Source organism: Octodon degus, unplaced genomic scaffold (genome assembly GCF_000260255.1).
Source record: "Octodon degus isolate 3935 unplaced genomic scaffold, OctDeg1.0 scaffold00055, whole genome shotgun sequence".
Lineage (NCBI taxonomy): Eukaryota > Metazoa > Chordata > Mammalia > Rodentia > Octodontidae > Octodon > Octodon degus.
Window position 1 is genome coordinate 1,944,914 of NW_004524631.1, and position 15,623 is coordinate 1,960,536.

Sequence of the window (15,623 nt, forward strand, 5' to 3'; positions counted from 1 at the left end):
TCTCTCTCTCTCTCTCTCTCTCTCTCTCTCTCTCTCTCTCTCTCAAATAAATAAAAAAAAATTAAAAAAAAATTTTCCTGGCACTGTAGATCAAAGATTTTAAAACATCATACTAGATCTCCAATGACTTAAAAAGAGGTGTCAACAATTACTCACATACCAATGAGTTCATGTCAACAATAGTGGCCAGTTAACATTGAAGTACTGCTACTAATGGAAGAGTGAAGTTTATGAGCAATCAGACAAAGGAAATACTTCTTAATAGTAGTTCGCAATAACAGAAGCCCAGGGAAATGAACATGTAAGTTGGTCTGGGAAATAGGGAATAATTCTAGATGGACAGTGCAGAAGATTGCTGAGGAAGGAGAAAGTGGTAGGAAGAGAATAGAAGGGGGTAACTGCTAATACATTCTTTTTGGAAGAGAAAACAGTTTGTTAGTCTAGTTATTTGTGGGGAGAACACTGGCAACATATCTCTAACCTAAAAGCTTAAAAGTCTGTGGAGAAGACAAGAAAAAAGTGTATAACAGTTAAATAACTGCAAATCAATGTCAGGAATTACATTGTCTACAACATGCATGTATTTCTCTCAGTTCCTGGTTCAATGCTAAACCCAGAGCAGACAATGAATAAATGTATATTGAATATATACATGAGTAAATATATTTACTTTTTTAACATATTAGGAGCAAAACACATGAGTTATAATAAGAGCACAGTGACACTGATTTTTATAAATATTTAATTTTAAATTTTATCTTACATCAGACACCAAAGTGAACAGTTGAAAAGGTAATGTTTAATGAATTTATTAGTGAACAAGTAGACTTAAAATTTTTATTAATCAAATGAAGTTAATCACTTTTCAAAAATAAAATTTAGAATAAATTAGCTTCGTGTTTAAGATTTTACATTTATTTTCCTGGCACCATTTAAGAACTCTGGCGGATTCTGGGCAGCCTGCAGGACTCTGGTAAGCTCAGACCTTTCTTAGCCCCAGCAAACAGGTGTGAAGTGTCTAGAGGTACAGCTCCAAACTTTTAAGAAAAGCAGAGGAGTCTGAGTGACTTTCTCAGAAGAGCTGCAATCTGTGGGCCCAGTGTGAGCAGGTAAAGGGCTTTTCTGGAGCCATTTAAGAACTTTGGCAGACTCTGGGAAGCCTGCGGAACTCTATCTGGGTGATTACTGGGAGCTTCAAAAAATGTCAAAATGCAGGAGCAAAAGGCAATCTCAGTTCTCTAGCCCACCCAGAACAAATCCAGGAGACAAACTCATACAAGAACTTGTGAATCACACACTTGAAATCTCTGAAATGACAGCAACTGAAATAAAGAAGAAGTCCAATCAGGCTATCGAAGAAATAAGAACAGAAAAAATCTCTCAGGCTCGAAAAGAAAACACAACAATTGTGAAATAATTGCTCAGCATAGCTAAAGAAGACATAGATTGAAAAATAGAGGAGAATAGAAAAATGATGAAAACACTGAATGAAAAATATAGGAAAGAATTAGAATGCATGAAACAGATTCAAACAGACATCCAGGAAATTAAGAATGCCATTGAAAGCTTCGAAGCCACTTGAATGAAACTCAAGATAGACAGCTGTTACATTCAGACCTCAAAGACAGTGCTGCAGTTAATGAACGTGAAAGAAAAGATCTGTTAAAACTAACAAGGAACCAGGAAATAATGATCAACAGCTACAAGATGATGCAGAGAAAAATAATATAAGAATAATAGTGTCAATGAAACAGCAGGAGATGGTTGTGTCATACAAATACACAAAAAGACTATTTATGGAAGTTCTAGCAGAAAATCTTCTAAACAAGAGGGGTCGGGGATATGGCTCAGTGGAATAAGCGCTTCCCTGGCAAGCGAAAGGGCCTGAGTTCAATCCCTGGTTCTGAAAAAAAAAAAAAAATTCTAAACAAGAAAAAAGCCTGATATCCAGATAAGCAAGTCATATAGAATTCCACACAATTATGATCACAATAAATCTACACACCTAGACACATAGTAATCGAGATCTCAGAAATTCAACAAAAGAACAGAGTAGTAAAAGCTATTAGAAAGAAGAAACAGATCACCTACAATGGAAAGCCCAACAGAATCACTGCATATTTCTCAACACAAACCATCAAATCAAGACGAGCTTGGAGTGAAGTATTTCAAATCCTAAGAGAAAATAACTTTCATCCCAGACTGATATACCTATTAAATTCAGTGGTGAAATAAGATCCCTCCACAACAAAGAATAATTGAAGAAATTCGTGATCACCAAACTAACCCTACATAGCGTACTGACAGATATTCTAGAAAGAGACAGAAGTGATCACACCTTTAAAAACAACAGAAAGGAACCACCAAACAGAGAAAGTAATTAAAAATGGAAAAATTATGGAACCTATAAAAGGAAAATAAAATGACAAAGATAAACCAATATGTGTCAGTTATAACCGTCAATGTAAATGGCAGCAATTCACCAATCAAGAGAAATAGTCTAGCAGAAAAGATTAAGAAACAACATCCAACCATATGCTGCATACAAGAAATACATGTAACTCAAATGGAAATTCACAGACTAAAAGTCAAAGGATGAAGAATAATCCTTCATGCCACAGGATATCAGAAAAAAGCAAGGGTAGCTATCCTTGTTGCTGACAATATCAACTTCAAACCAAAAATCATTCAAAGAAATAAAAAAGGTCACTACCTATCTGTTAAGGGAAAACTATAAGAGGAAGATATAACAATAATAAACATATATACACCCAATGTAGGAGCATCCTCTTACATAAGATAAATTTTAACAGACATGATAAATCAAATGAGCAATAATACAATAGCAATGGGGGAATTTAACACACCACTGTCACAAAAAAATAAATGAACTAGGCAAAAAATCAACAAAAAAATAACAGAACTAAACCAAACTTGTTAAAAAATTTACTTGGTAGGCCTTTACAGTGTTTCACCCATCAACAACAGAATATACAGTCCTCTCAGCTGTACAGGGGACATTCTCCAAAAATAGACCATATACTAGCACACAGAGCACTCTTAAGTAAATGCAAAGGAATTGAAATTATCTGATGCATACAATCTGATCACAGTGCCATAAACTGGAAATTATTGACAAAGGAAACTACAAAAACATCATAAGAATATGAAAATTAAATAACAACCTCTTGAATAATCAGTGTGTCACAGATGAAATTAAAGAAGAAATTTAAAAATATTTACAATCAAACTGAAATTCAGATACAACTTACCAGAACCTGTGGGATGCAATAAAAACTGTCTTAAGAGGAAAATTTATAGCAGTACATTTGCATATTAGAAAAACAGAACAAGTCCAAATAAATGATCTTATACTGCAGCTCAAGCTACTAGAAAAAAAAGAACAAGTCAAGCCGAAAGCCCAAAGAAGGGAAGAAATTATAAAGATTATAGCAGAAGTAAATGCACTGGAGACAAAAAATTACAAAGAATAAATGAAACAGTATTGGTTCTTTGAAAGAATAAATAAAATTGCTAAACCCCTGGCTGAATTAATAAAAAAAAAAAGAAACAAAAACCCCAATTCATGAAATAAAGAATGAAAAGTGCTAAATTACTTCAGACCCTAGGGAAATTAAGAAGATCATCCTTACCCACTTCCAAAATCTTTACTCTCACAGGATGGAAAACACAGAGGAAATGGAGTTTCCAGATACATATGAAATGCCACAGCTGAGTCAAAAAGATTTACAAACTCTGAATAAACCAACAAGAAGTGAAATTGAAAATGTAATAAAAAACCCCCTACCAATAAAGAAAAGCTCAGGTCTGGATGGATTAACAGCAAAATTCTACAAGAAATTTAGAGAATTAATGCCAACTTTTCTCAAACTCTTCAATGAAATTGAAGGGAAGCAATTCTCTCCCAAACACATTCCTGGAGGCAAGCATTACTCTGATTCCAAAACCAGAACATCCAATTTTAAAAGAGAACTACAGGCTAATCTCTAGATGAATATAGATGCAAAAATCCTCAATAAAATAATAGCAAACAGAATGCAACAAATCATCAAGAAAATTAAACATCATCAAGTGAGATTCATTCCAGCAATGTAGAGATAGCTTAGCATATGTAAATTCATAAATACAGTGTATCACATCAGTAGAACCAATAACAAAAACCACACAATCATCTCAGTAGATGCAGAAAAAGCTTTTGACAAAATGCAACACTCATTCGTGATAAAACCTTACAGATAATTGCAATAGATGATCTATATCTCAAACTGATAAAAGCCATCTATGAGAAACCAACAGCTAACATTATACTAAATGAGCAAAAACTGAAGGCCTTCACCTTAAAATCAGCAACAAGCCAAAAATGTCCACCATTTCTGATTCTATTCAGTATAGTTCTGTAAACATTAGCCAGAGCAATTAGAGAAGAGAGAAATAAGAGGAATAAGGATTGGAAAAGAAGAAGTGAAATTATCATTATTTGCTGATGACAAGGTACTAAAACTAGAGGACCCTAAAAACTCCATCAAGAGTCTTGTAGATTTAATCACAAAATTCTGTAACGTAGCAGGATTCAAAGTCAACACGCAAAAATCAGCAGCATTTTTGTACACAAAGAATGAACACACTGAGAGAAATTAGGGAAATCACACCTTTCACAATAAACATCCCCCCCACCAAAAAAAGAAAGAAATACTTAGGAATCAATCTCACAAAGGATGTAAAAGATTTATTTGGTGAAAATTATGATACTCTAAGAAAAGACATTGAAGATGATTTGAGAAAATGGAAAAATGTTCCTTGTTCCTAGATAGGAAGAATGAACATTGTGAAAATGGCCATACTCCCAAAATTACTATCCTGATTCAATGCAATTGCAATAAAATACTATTAGTATATCACATAGAACTAGAGAAAACTTTCCTCAAGTTCATTTGGAACCAGAATAGACTCTGAATATCAAAAGCAATCCTAAGAAACAAAGAAAAGGCAGGAGGTATCATAATCCCTGACCTGAAATTATACTCTAAACCTCCTGTGATAAAATAATCATGGTACTGGCATAGAGAGAGGCCTCAGGATCAGTGGAACAAGTTAGAAGATGCAGACACAATTGCAAATACACTCAGCCACCTTATCTTTGATGAAGGGGAAAAACAGGCTCACTGGAAGAAAGCCTCTTTACTAAATGGTGCTGGAAAAACTGGCTTTCTACATGTCAAAGGCTAAACCTACACCCAGGCCTGTCAACATGCACAAAGTTACAGCCAAAATGGATCAAAGATTTAAATATTAAAACAAATACTAAATCTTCTGGATAAAAATGTAGGTAGAAATCTTAGAGACAGGGCTAAGTAGAGAGTTCATCAACAAAAGCCAAACTGTATGGGAAATTCTTCAAAATATCAACAACTGGGATCTCATATTTTTTAAAAGTTTCTGCACTTCAAAGCAAATCTCCAACAGAATATAAAGAAAACCTACAAACTGGGAGTAAATTATAGCTGACTGATCTTCAGACAAAGGCCTTCTCTCTAGAACATATGAAGAATTAAAAAAAAAAATCAGGCCTCCAAATTCAAAGACCCAATCCAAAAACGGGCATCTGAGATGAATATATACTTCTCAGAGAAAGTAATACAGATGGTAAGTAAATATATGAAAAACTATTCAACATTATTGATCACTCAAGAAATGCAAATTAAAACAACACTGAGATACCATTTCACCCCAGAAAGAAATGCTAACATCAAGAAGACAGCCAATAGCAAATGCAGGGGCTGGAGGTTGGATCCCCATCCTGCCATGCAGGCCCCACCCCTGGGGTGCACAGAGAAGGCTATTGAGACTAGCTGTTGTATCGTGCGCCCATAATCCCAGCTCTTGGGAACTGATAACAGGGGTATCACTATAAGTCTGATCTGTATAGTGAGACCTTGTAGAACCTGTAGACACTGCACTAAGTAATAATAAATAAAAAGAGGACAGCCAATAAGAAATGCTAGTGAGACTATGGAGAAAAAGGAACCCTCTTACACTGTTGGTGGGAATGCACACTGGTCCAAACACTATGAAAATTAGTGTGGAGATTCCTTCAAAAGCTAGGATTGTAGATCCAATTCAAGCCAACTATTCCCCTCCCATGTATTTTTGCAGAACAACTGAAAACCTCACACCACAGCAATAATTTGTACCCATTTTTATAGCAGCATGATTTGTCATAGATAAATCCTGGAAAAAACACAGATGTCCATCAACTGAAGAATGGATAAGGAGATGTGTTATTTGTACACAACAGAGTATTATTCAGCTATAAAATAGGATAAATTTAAGTCTTATATTGGCAAATGGATTCAACTAGAGAACATACTCTTAAGTGAAATAAAACAGACACACGTGTGCAAACACTGTATTGTCTCCTTAGTGTGAGAACCTGAAAGTGGAAAATGGAATCTGAAGGATATAATGGGTACTGGTAGAAGGAAATGAACTTATTGAAAAGGAAAGAGTTACTGAGTTGAGGAGAAGGACAAAAGAGGAAGTGAGGGAAAGAGATTTATTTATGTATGCAAATGGATGGTTTGGACAACTGTGCTGTGCATTTCTGCTGGTCAATGGAAAGAAGCAGTTAATGCTGTAATTTGTTATGTCTCCTTTTTTTAAATGTTTGTACATATACTCTTCATAATTTCTTATAAGTTTCTTTTTTCTTTCTTCTAATTTCACATGCATATATCTGGTGATATGACTGTAAGGCAACACTGTGCATTACACCAGATATTGCGAAATTCGCATGACTTTATTAAGTGAAATTCTGTGTCACTTGTAATTTGTTGTTTTAATTCTAATTTGTACTCTTTACAAAATAAAAAAAGAAAAGATTTTGCATTTCACAGGACAAACTTTCACTAATGTTGTTCAAACACCTTATTGTACCTTATCTCCCGTGATTTTATCAAAATAAGTAAAAGCTTTTTATGATCTAATATTATAAAAACATATGTATACCTGTACCAGGTATCTTGTAATTTATAACAGAATGTCATATCAGGCAGGAATTTACACCTAATGAATTAATTCAAGTATTAATATTTTCAACTTTGAAAAAGTCACAGTAATATTTATTTATGTTTAAAAATAAATGTCTGCAAACAGTGTAGAATAGAAATTTCAGTAGACCTCATTTGAAGAACTGAATAAGGAACCTCCTTAAAATAAATTTGATAGATAGGTGTAGTTCTTAAACACTCAGATTATTTTATTTGAAGATAAACCTTAGGGATAAAGAAGAATAAAACCAAATCTAAATGGATATGTTAATCCCAAAAGCCTAGTACATAGTATCCAAATATTTTTAATTTTCCCTTTTCTTGGTGCTCTATTGCAATTGTAATTTCTCTGAGCAGACAGCCTCTGTCATAACTTTCTTCATAGCTTAAAAAAGGTGACTTGTTTAAACAAGTACATGAATGTGATAAAATGATACATGATTTGTAAATTCATTTTTGGTAACACACATACTTTTTGCAGGATGACAGTTCATAGAGTTGCATGCCACCCTCATTGTTTGATCTGTTAAGAGCAAAAACCCTCTGTCAGGAGTAAAACCAAAGAACATAAATAGCTTTGCTCATTTTGTCATTTGCTTATTAGCTATATAATTTGACTAACAGCTTAAAATAAAACACAGTTGTACCCCTCTATTAACTTCTAATGAACACTAGCTGAGGTACTTTAATTATTTCTTTCACAAGCATAACAGAATAGTAGTTGTGACATCAACTTCTACTTACTAACAGCAGGTGCAACTTTGATAGTAAAAAAAAAAAATTGCTAGTGAGATCATTATACAGGTTTTCTTATTTGAATAGGAAAACTCCTAACAGCAAACCCAGGGAGATCAGAAAGTGAAATTCTAAGACAGGTTTGACATGTGAATGAGTCAAAGAAGTCTGGGAAAGTTGAACTGTTTCCTAATAGATGCTATTTGTACCACATGCAAAGACTTATGTTATCTGCACCAAATATATACAGAGAATAGAAAATAAAAGCAATATGCATACATACATTATTGTAATTGAGAAGAGAAAAGAATAAAATCTCAAATATTACAAATTATAGTCCCCAACCAATTAAACCTTAATCTTTGCCCTGGGAGTCATATATACTTTTTTAGAAATGAATTGTTTTTAGCATGTGAAACAAAGACTCAATTATGACATTTCCTAATGATTATGTATAGAGAAAATTTTGTTCTGAAACAAAGTAAGAATTGTAGAAGTATGTGGTTAACATTTAAGTGAAGAAATCCTAAGATAGGAACTTGTGTAGTGATAGATGTCTTAAAAATTACGCACATCTATGGAAACCAGCACTTTTATGTACCCATTAAGCACTTTTTAAAATTAGACATCCATACGCAAATGAATATATCATTTGAATAGGATGACTAATTTGTTTCTTTTTATGGTTTTAATTTTTATTTCCCTAAAGCTTCATGATACTGAGCAATTTTTCACATAAAAGGAGTAAGTTTACAATAGGAGATATGGTGAGCTTAAATAAAAAATATAGCAGAAGATACATTGCCAATAATCCTCTTTGAAATAACTTAGAGTGTTTCCCTTTGCTTTAAAGACTCATCCCATTGCCATTGTCTTTGACAATGTATCTCTTTTTTTTTAAATTGAGGGCAGAGTCTACAGAGTGTACAGGGTCTCACTACATATATCAGACTAGTAGTGATTCTCTTGTTTTCAGCCTCCCAAGTGCTGAGATTACAGGCATGCACCAACACGCCCAGTCTTAATTGCTGTCTCAGCATGCCTCAGGGGCAACACTACACATTGAGAATTGAACCCCTGTTGCTGCACTCTGCTGAAGCAGGCACTTTAGTCCACTGAGCTATCTGGCTGGCCCTTGGCAATGTGGCTTTCATTGTAATAAATTGTTTTAGGTTTTGATTTTTGGTACCAGGGATTGAACTCAGGACTTTACACTTGCCAGGCAGGCACTTATGTCACTGAGCTATCTCCCTGGCCTGTAATGACTTTTAAAAATTTAACATTCACTGCATATTTTTATTACCCTTCATATCTATTAGCTATTTTTAGGTCTTTTGAGAAATGTAGAATGACTAATTTGTTCAAATTTTTTTGAGACTAGATCTCATTAAATTGCCCACACTGAGCTTCTCTTCTGAAGGATTAACAACCTAAGTTTGCAGGCCAAAAATTAGAGAAAAAGAAGGGCTGCAAGAGCAGCCAAAATTTTGGCCCTAGTCTTTCAAGGTCATTAAGGACTCAGGACATAGGAGAACCTGTACTGTAACATCATGTGACTCAGTTGTGCCCCAAATTTTCTGATCAAGGAGATTCTGGGACCACAGAGGAATGTGATTGATGATGTAATGTGTACCTAAAGAAAGTCACATGGAGAGAAAACATTCTCTCAGGCTTTCACAGAAGCAAATTGGTCAAACAATGGCCATGACTCATCCATGGCTGACACTGACAAAGGATCTACAAACTACAGCACAGAGTTTTGGGGTGAGTCCTGAGGGGACTTGACTAACCATGTCAGACACAAAAGTTACATTCTTTGTTATATAGGTCTTGCTTTATCTTGGTCTTAACCACCCAGCAGAAGAGTATAGAAATGAGGTGTGAAAAGTAAAGCCATATTAATATGCTGAGCTGTAAAGGGCTCAAGTCTACAACTTCTGACATTGCCAGTACTACGGATAACCCACCACTATTATGGACTACTGGACTATATTGGAATATTTTGCTGAATTCATGCACCTACAATATTTGGATGGCAACGGAATACCCATCTCTAACAAAACTGAACAAAAAAAGGTGATAAAAATGAAGGACAATTTTGTATCTATATATACAAAATAGGATAGATATATAGCTACTTTCTCTTAATTCAATAAGAAGAAAGGTCTGTACTAATAGTATTTGGACAGGATATCATGTCTACGTCTTGTGCTATGAATCACTACTACAAAGACAACAATTTGCAATGTATTAATTGTTGCAACTCTCCTACTAATCTTTTTTTGAAGTTGTCACATTGCCATTTTTTCTCAATAAAAATAATAAAAAAAATATTTGCCCATCATGTAACTCAGTAATGTCTCAAATTTTCTGATCAAGGAGATTATGGGGCCAAAGAGAAAAGTAAACGATGATGTAGAGTGTGCCTAAGGAGAGTCACATGGAGAGAAAACATTCTCTCAGGCTTTCACGGAGAGCACGAAATGGCCGTGACTCATCCACATGGCTGACACTGACAAAGGTTCTACAATCTGAGGTACAGGATCTCAGGATAAATCCTGAGGGGATTTCACTGACATTATCAGACCCAAAAGCTACAACTCTTGTTGCATAGGTCCTGCTTTACCTTGTTCTTAACCATCCAACAGAAAAGTATAAAAACAAAATATAGGAAGTAAAGCCATGCTGTTATGTTGAGCTGTGGGGGACTCAGGTCAACAATTTCTGACATTGCCAGTCAAGTGGAAGACCCAATACTATTATGGGCTACTGGACTCTTATAGAATATTTTGCTAAGTTTACACACCTATAATATTCAAATAATGTAACGTAACATAAAAGGGTATACAGATGAATGTCCATTTTGTACCTGTGTATTCAAAGTGGTTAAGATAGATATATAGTTACATTCTCTTAATGAATAGAGGGATTTGTTCTAATGGTGTTTGTAAATAGGATATCATGTCCGCATCTTGTACAGCAATTAACCACTAGGAAGAGTGTATGCAGTGTGTTAATTATTGAAACTGTCCTACCAATTTGGTTTGAAACTGTCTCATTGCTATTAGTTTATCAATAAAATTATGGGGAAAAATCATTGCACATACACACAAAAATATTCGCGCACACTGGTCTCCTGCTCTGCCTTCCGAAGAGGTGGGGTTTGGGTCATAGGCGAGTACTCAAGTCCAATAGAATGATTTTGATAATCATAATCTAAGCTTTAAGATCCTGATAATTTTGTAATTAAAATACTTCCATCCAGAAAGTACATAGAAACATGGTGAGCATCACTCATTATCAAAAGCACAAAGCAAAACATCAGTGAAGTGTCACCTTAGTAGTAGTAAAAAGGGCTTTCATCATACAGAAAAAAGACAAGTGCCTGGCAGGATGTGGAGAAGAACAGTCGCACACTGCAGGAGAGAATGTAAATTGGTAGTCTTTATAAAAAATTATATGTGGAGAGGGGAATTCAACAATGGTTCATCAAAGAATATTAAACAATGACTAGGTAGTAGAGTGACAAGAAGCTCTGTTATGATGTTTCATGCTAAATTGATTCTAGGTGATATTTGCATGATATATATTCCAAAAAAGTAAAAGTGAGGATACTGAGTGATATTCCTGTGAAGACCTAATATTTGAAAAGGTACGGTTACTCTTATTTGAACATTATACAATATATAGATGTTCAAAATATTACATATGTCAAAATCTATACAATTTTTATGTCATTTAAAAATAAAAAATACGTTTTTATTTTAAATTTAAAGTAATTCCATAGACACATGTGGAAGGAAAAATTACATTTCCAAGGAACATAAAAATTGCCTCTTTTCAGTCTTTTAGGAAGCTGAAAATGAGCCATTTGTGACTTTTTCTAACACTAGAAGGTTCACAAGAAGATCACTATCAGCTGACAAGAACTTTCATAGTATTTGCTTTTTAAATCATCCCAAATGACAGTAGGTGGTATTTCTGCACAGAGCATGTTCTTTCTCATTAAGAGTGTAGAGTCTGGTGTGCCATGCCAGCCCCATCCCCGGGACACGCTGAGATGGTGTTTGAGACTGGGTGTGGTGGTGCACGCCTGCAATCCCAGCTCTTGGGAAGCTGAAAAAAGGAGAATCACTACAAGTCCAATCTATATAGTGAGACCCTGTAGACCCCACAGACCCTGTACCAAATACATGAAATAAATAAACAAAAATAAAAGTTAAAAAATTAAAGTATAGAGCAAATACTTTATTTGAAAGCAAAATGTCTCAAATTTGTATGCATTATGCTGCCTAAGTACAACACCACAGAGTAAAGAATATGCTTTCTAAGTTACTTGTATATAAAAACTGACTTTTTATTTACTTATTTATTTTTAATAATTTTATTGAGAAAAAATAGCAATGAGGCTGTTTCAAAACCGATCAATGGAGCATTTTCAATAATAAACACATTGTACATTATTGTCTCAGTGGTTATTCATTGTACAAGATGCAGACATGACATCCCACCCACAAACGCTATTAGAACAAATCTTCTTATTCATTGAATTAAGAGACTGTAGCTGTATATCTATCCTAACTATAAAATTTGACTTTTAAAAGCTTAGTTGTAGTCCAGTGCTCAAGTGTTGTACCTTTTCCACTCTTAAGTCCCAAGGGCCATCATGTTCTCATTTACTGAATGCCCCTGATACACAAGTGACCTAGCTGTAAATTGGCTTTCCTCCAAGCCTAATAACTTGGAGCCTTTTTGTGAAACAATTGTGATATTAAAATTCAGACAAGTGACCCCAAAATAGCCCTAGAGGGCAGGCCTACAATTTCCTGATTTGCACTTTCCTTCTTCCTTCATTTGTTAAGTTTTACAACATCAATTTTTATACTATTGCTGTTTTATCCTGGCCAAATGGTTGTTGAATTTTAATGAACTGTCTCCCTTTGACAAATGAGTTATTGTTTGATATATTACATTAGGGGTACAGAGAATAAACTACTTATGGATACTAGATATTTGGATAAAATGCATTTACATAATATTAAACTATTAGTGTAATGAGTTGAAGTAGCTATAAAAAGTATAATACACAGCAGATTTTTGAAACATGCAAAAATGATGGATATATACATAATTTAAATCCCAGTACTTCAAATGAAAAGACAAGTACTCCTCATTATATAACTTAATGCTTTCCCCGTGGTTATGTTAGGGAAAAATTCATTTCCTGAGATAGATCTGAAGGTTGGGGAGACATTCTCTATTAACTGAAATAAGTGGTAGTCAAATTCATTATCGGTGAGACGAAATAGGTGTGGGTAAGCAACTTAAGATGTCGAGGACACTGGAGCTTTGCTTGAGTTCCCTCATAGTTCTTGCATCCCACTATTGAAATGTAGTACTTTTTTCCTCGTGTGAGTGGGTGAGCCTCGGGTCAAGAGTTCTCTTCACTCTGTCTCCCATTCACACTTGACTTCTTAGTAATTTGCCTTGACATTGTGATAGTCAAGGAAAATATTTAAAGCAAACTCCCACATATTTAGAAGGCAAATGGACCAAATGTTCAAATATCTCTCTGTAAAACTATTATTATATGCTGATTATGTGCATGATGATGACGCACTTCAAGATTCTGAAGTGTCTTTCCAATCATTGTGGAAAAGAGAAAATTATATTTGCTATGAATTTAACATTAAGTGTATGTATGGCACTTTATTCCAAGTACAGTAGAAACTTACATACTAGAAATATAGTACTTATTTCCTAAGCAGAATATTTAATTGTGAGTCATTTAAGGTAGCCAGGATATTTAAATGCCTGTTATTACGGTGACATCTGAGTATCCTGCTGGTGCTTGGAGGTGATCTTGAGTCGTTTTCCCATTCTGTCACCTCCCAAGTAGGTGGATGCAGTCAAGGGACCAAGATATTTTACTCCTCAATTTTCTCATCTAGAAAACAGGGCAATCAAGCTTGTAAACTATTGTTGCTTAAGAAGAAATGATGCAATTCCAGAGATGCAATCTGTGAAATATAATTAGTTTATGGATAACACTAGCTGTTATTTGTGGCTGGGGTTGACAGGTTCCTGAAGTGAACAGGAGAATGCGCTGCATGCCCTTTGAAGTCAGACAGATTTGGGTTCCGGTTCTGGATTTACCATTTCCCAGCTGTATAACCTTTAGCACTTTTCTAAGATTTCTAACCTTTTTGTTTCCTCCACTGTTCAGGGAATGGGCACCACTTACTATTTCATGTGATTATTGTAAAGATTAGATACATTGTCATGCATAAAATGCTTATTGTAGTTCCTGGAACATAGCAGCTATGTAGTGAGTGGTAGCCCATGTTTTATCACCATTGTGACATTATTTTACCATCATTGAGTATTATTTTATTGAGTATTATTGATTGCTGCAAGCATTCTGAATAAATAATGTATTTCCCAAACTAAAAATTATAAACCTATTTTTTTTGTATAGGGAATTACACTCAGGACTTTGCACTTGCCAGGCAGGCGCTATGCCTCTGAGATATGGCCCTGGCCCTTTAATTTCTTTTTTTCTTATGCAAAATATAAAGTAAAAGCTGGAAAAAGTCCAAAATTTATTTAGGAAAGAATAAAATATAATACAAATAAGTGATATAAATATTATTAATGTAAGGGATTTACAAAATAAACCTCAAATAGCTATTTAAAATAATTACACAGGGCTGGGGAGATAGCTCAGTGGTCTATGTGCCTGCCTCACAAGTGGAAGGACCTGGGTTCAATCCCCAGTACCACATGCTGTGCCAGCCACAAATAAATAAAAGATTTAAAAAAAAATAAAATAATTACACAGGTCAACCTTAACACTGAGTAATGACTAGAATATATTCACTTAATCATCATCTCATTGATTCATTTATTGAGTAAGTTGATAATTAGTACAATAGTCTCCCTTTATCACATTTTGCTTTCTTTGGTTTCAGCTCCTTTGGTCTAAAAATATGAAGTGGAAAAGTTTCAAATTAATACATCATGCATCTAAAATTGTGACACTCTGAGCACAACTGTGAACTCTCACGGCATCCTCTATAATACAAGGAGACAATAAAGCACTCCTTTTTCTAGTGCACCCATGTACCCCAACTATAAGCTCCACGCATCCTGGGTTCACACAGTACCACTCAGCTATCAGGCTGAAGTTTTTGTGTTATCAGCGTGCTTATGTTTAAGTAATCCTTAGTTTAGTGATGCCAAAGCACATTAGTAGTGAGGCTGATCTTCCGCAAATGACAAAGGAAAAACAGGAAATGCTTTCTTTCTTTTCCTTAAGACATATAAACAGTTCTTGACTTAATAAGAAAAGAACAAACTCATACACTGAACCTGCTAAGATCTACAGCAATAACAAATCTTCCATCTATCAGGCTGTGAAGAAGGAAAAGGAGATTTATGCTACTTTTGTTGTTACATATCAAACTGAAAAAGTTAGCACCACAGTGTCTGATAATGCTTAAGTTAAGATGGAAGACATTAAATGTGTGGGTGAAAGTTATAAACAGAAAATGTGTTCCTGTTGATGGCAGCATGGTACATTAAAAAACAGAGTCTATAAGAAGCCTTCAGTTTCCGCTGAAACTAGGGACGGAAAGCAATTTACTGTGAGTCTGAAATGGTTACACAGATTCAGGAATAAGTTTGGACTGAAAACTATAAAAGTTAGTGGAGAGACTATATATGTTGATTAAAAATCTTCCCAATTCTATCAGTGTTGAAGAAATTGATTGGAAATAAGAGTCCATCTGAAGCAAGTTTTCAGTTGTGTTGAGTTCAGTA

General features: G+C 34.7%; 1 protein-coding gene and 1 pseudogene across 8 annotated transcripts in view; both read right to left on the reverse strand.

Moving 5' to 3' along the window:
• Positions 1–15,623, reverse strand: part of Nlgn1 (neuroligin 1) — a 908,803-nt gene that overhangs the window by 73,004 nt on the left and 820,176 nt on the right. The gene's annotated exons all lie outside the window — the stretch shown is intronic.
• Positions 1–15,623, reverse strand: part of LOC105742480 — a 32,686-nt pseudogene that overhangs the window by 16,274 nt on the left and 789 nt on the right.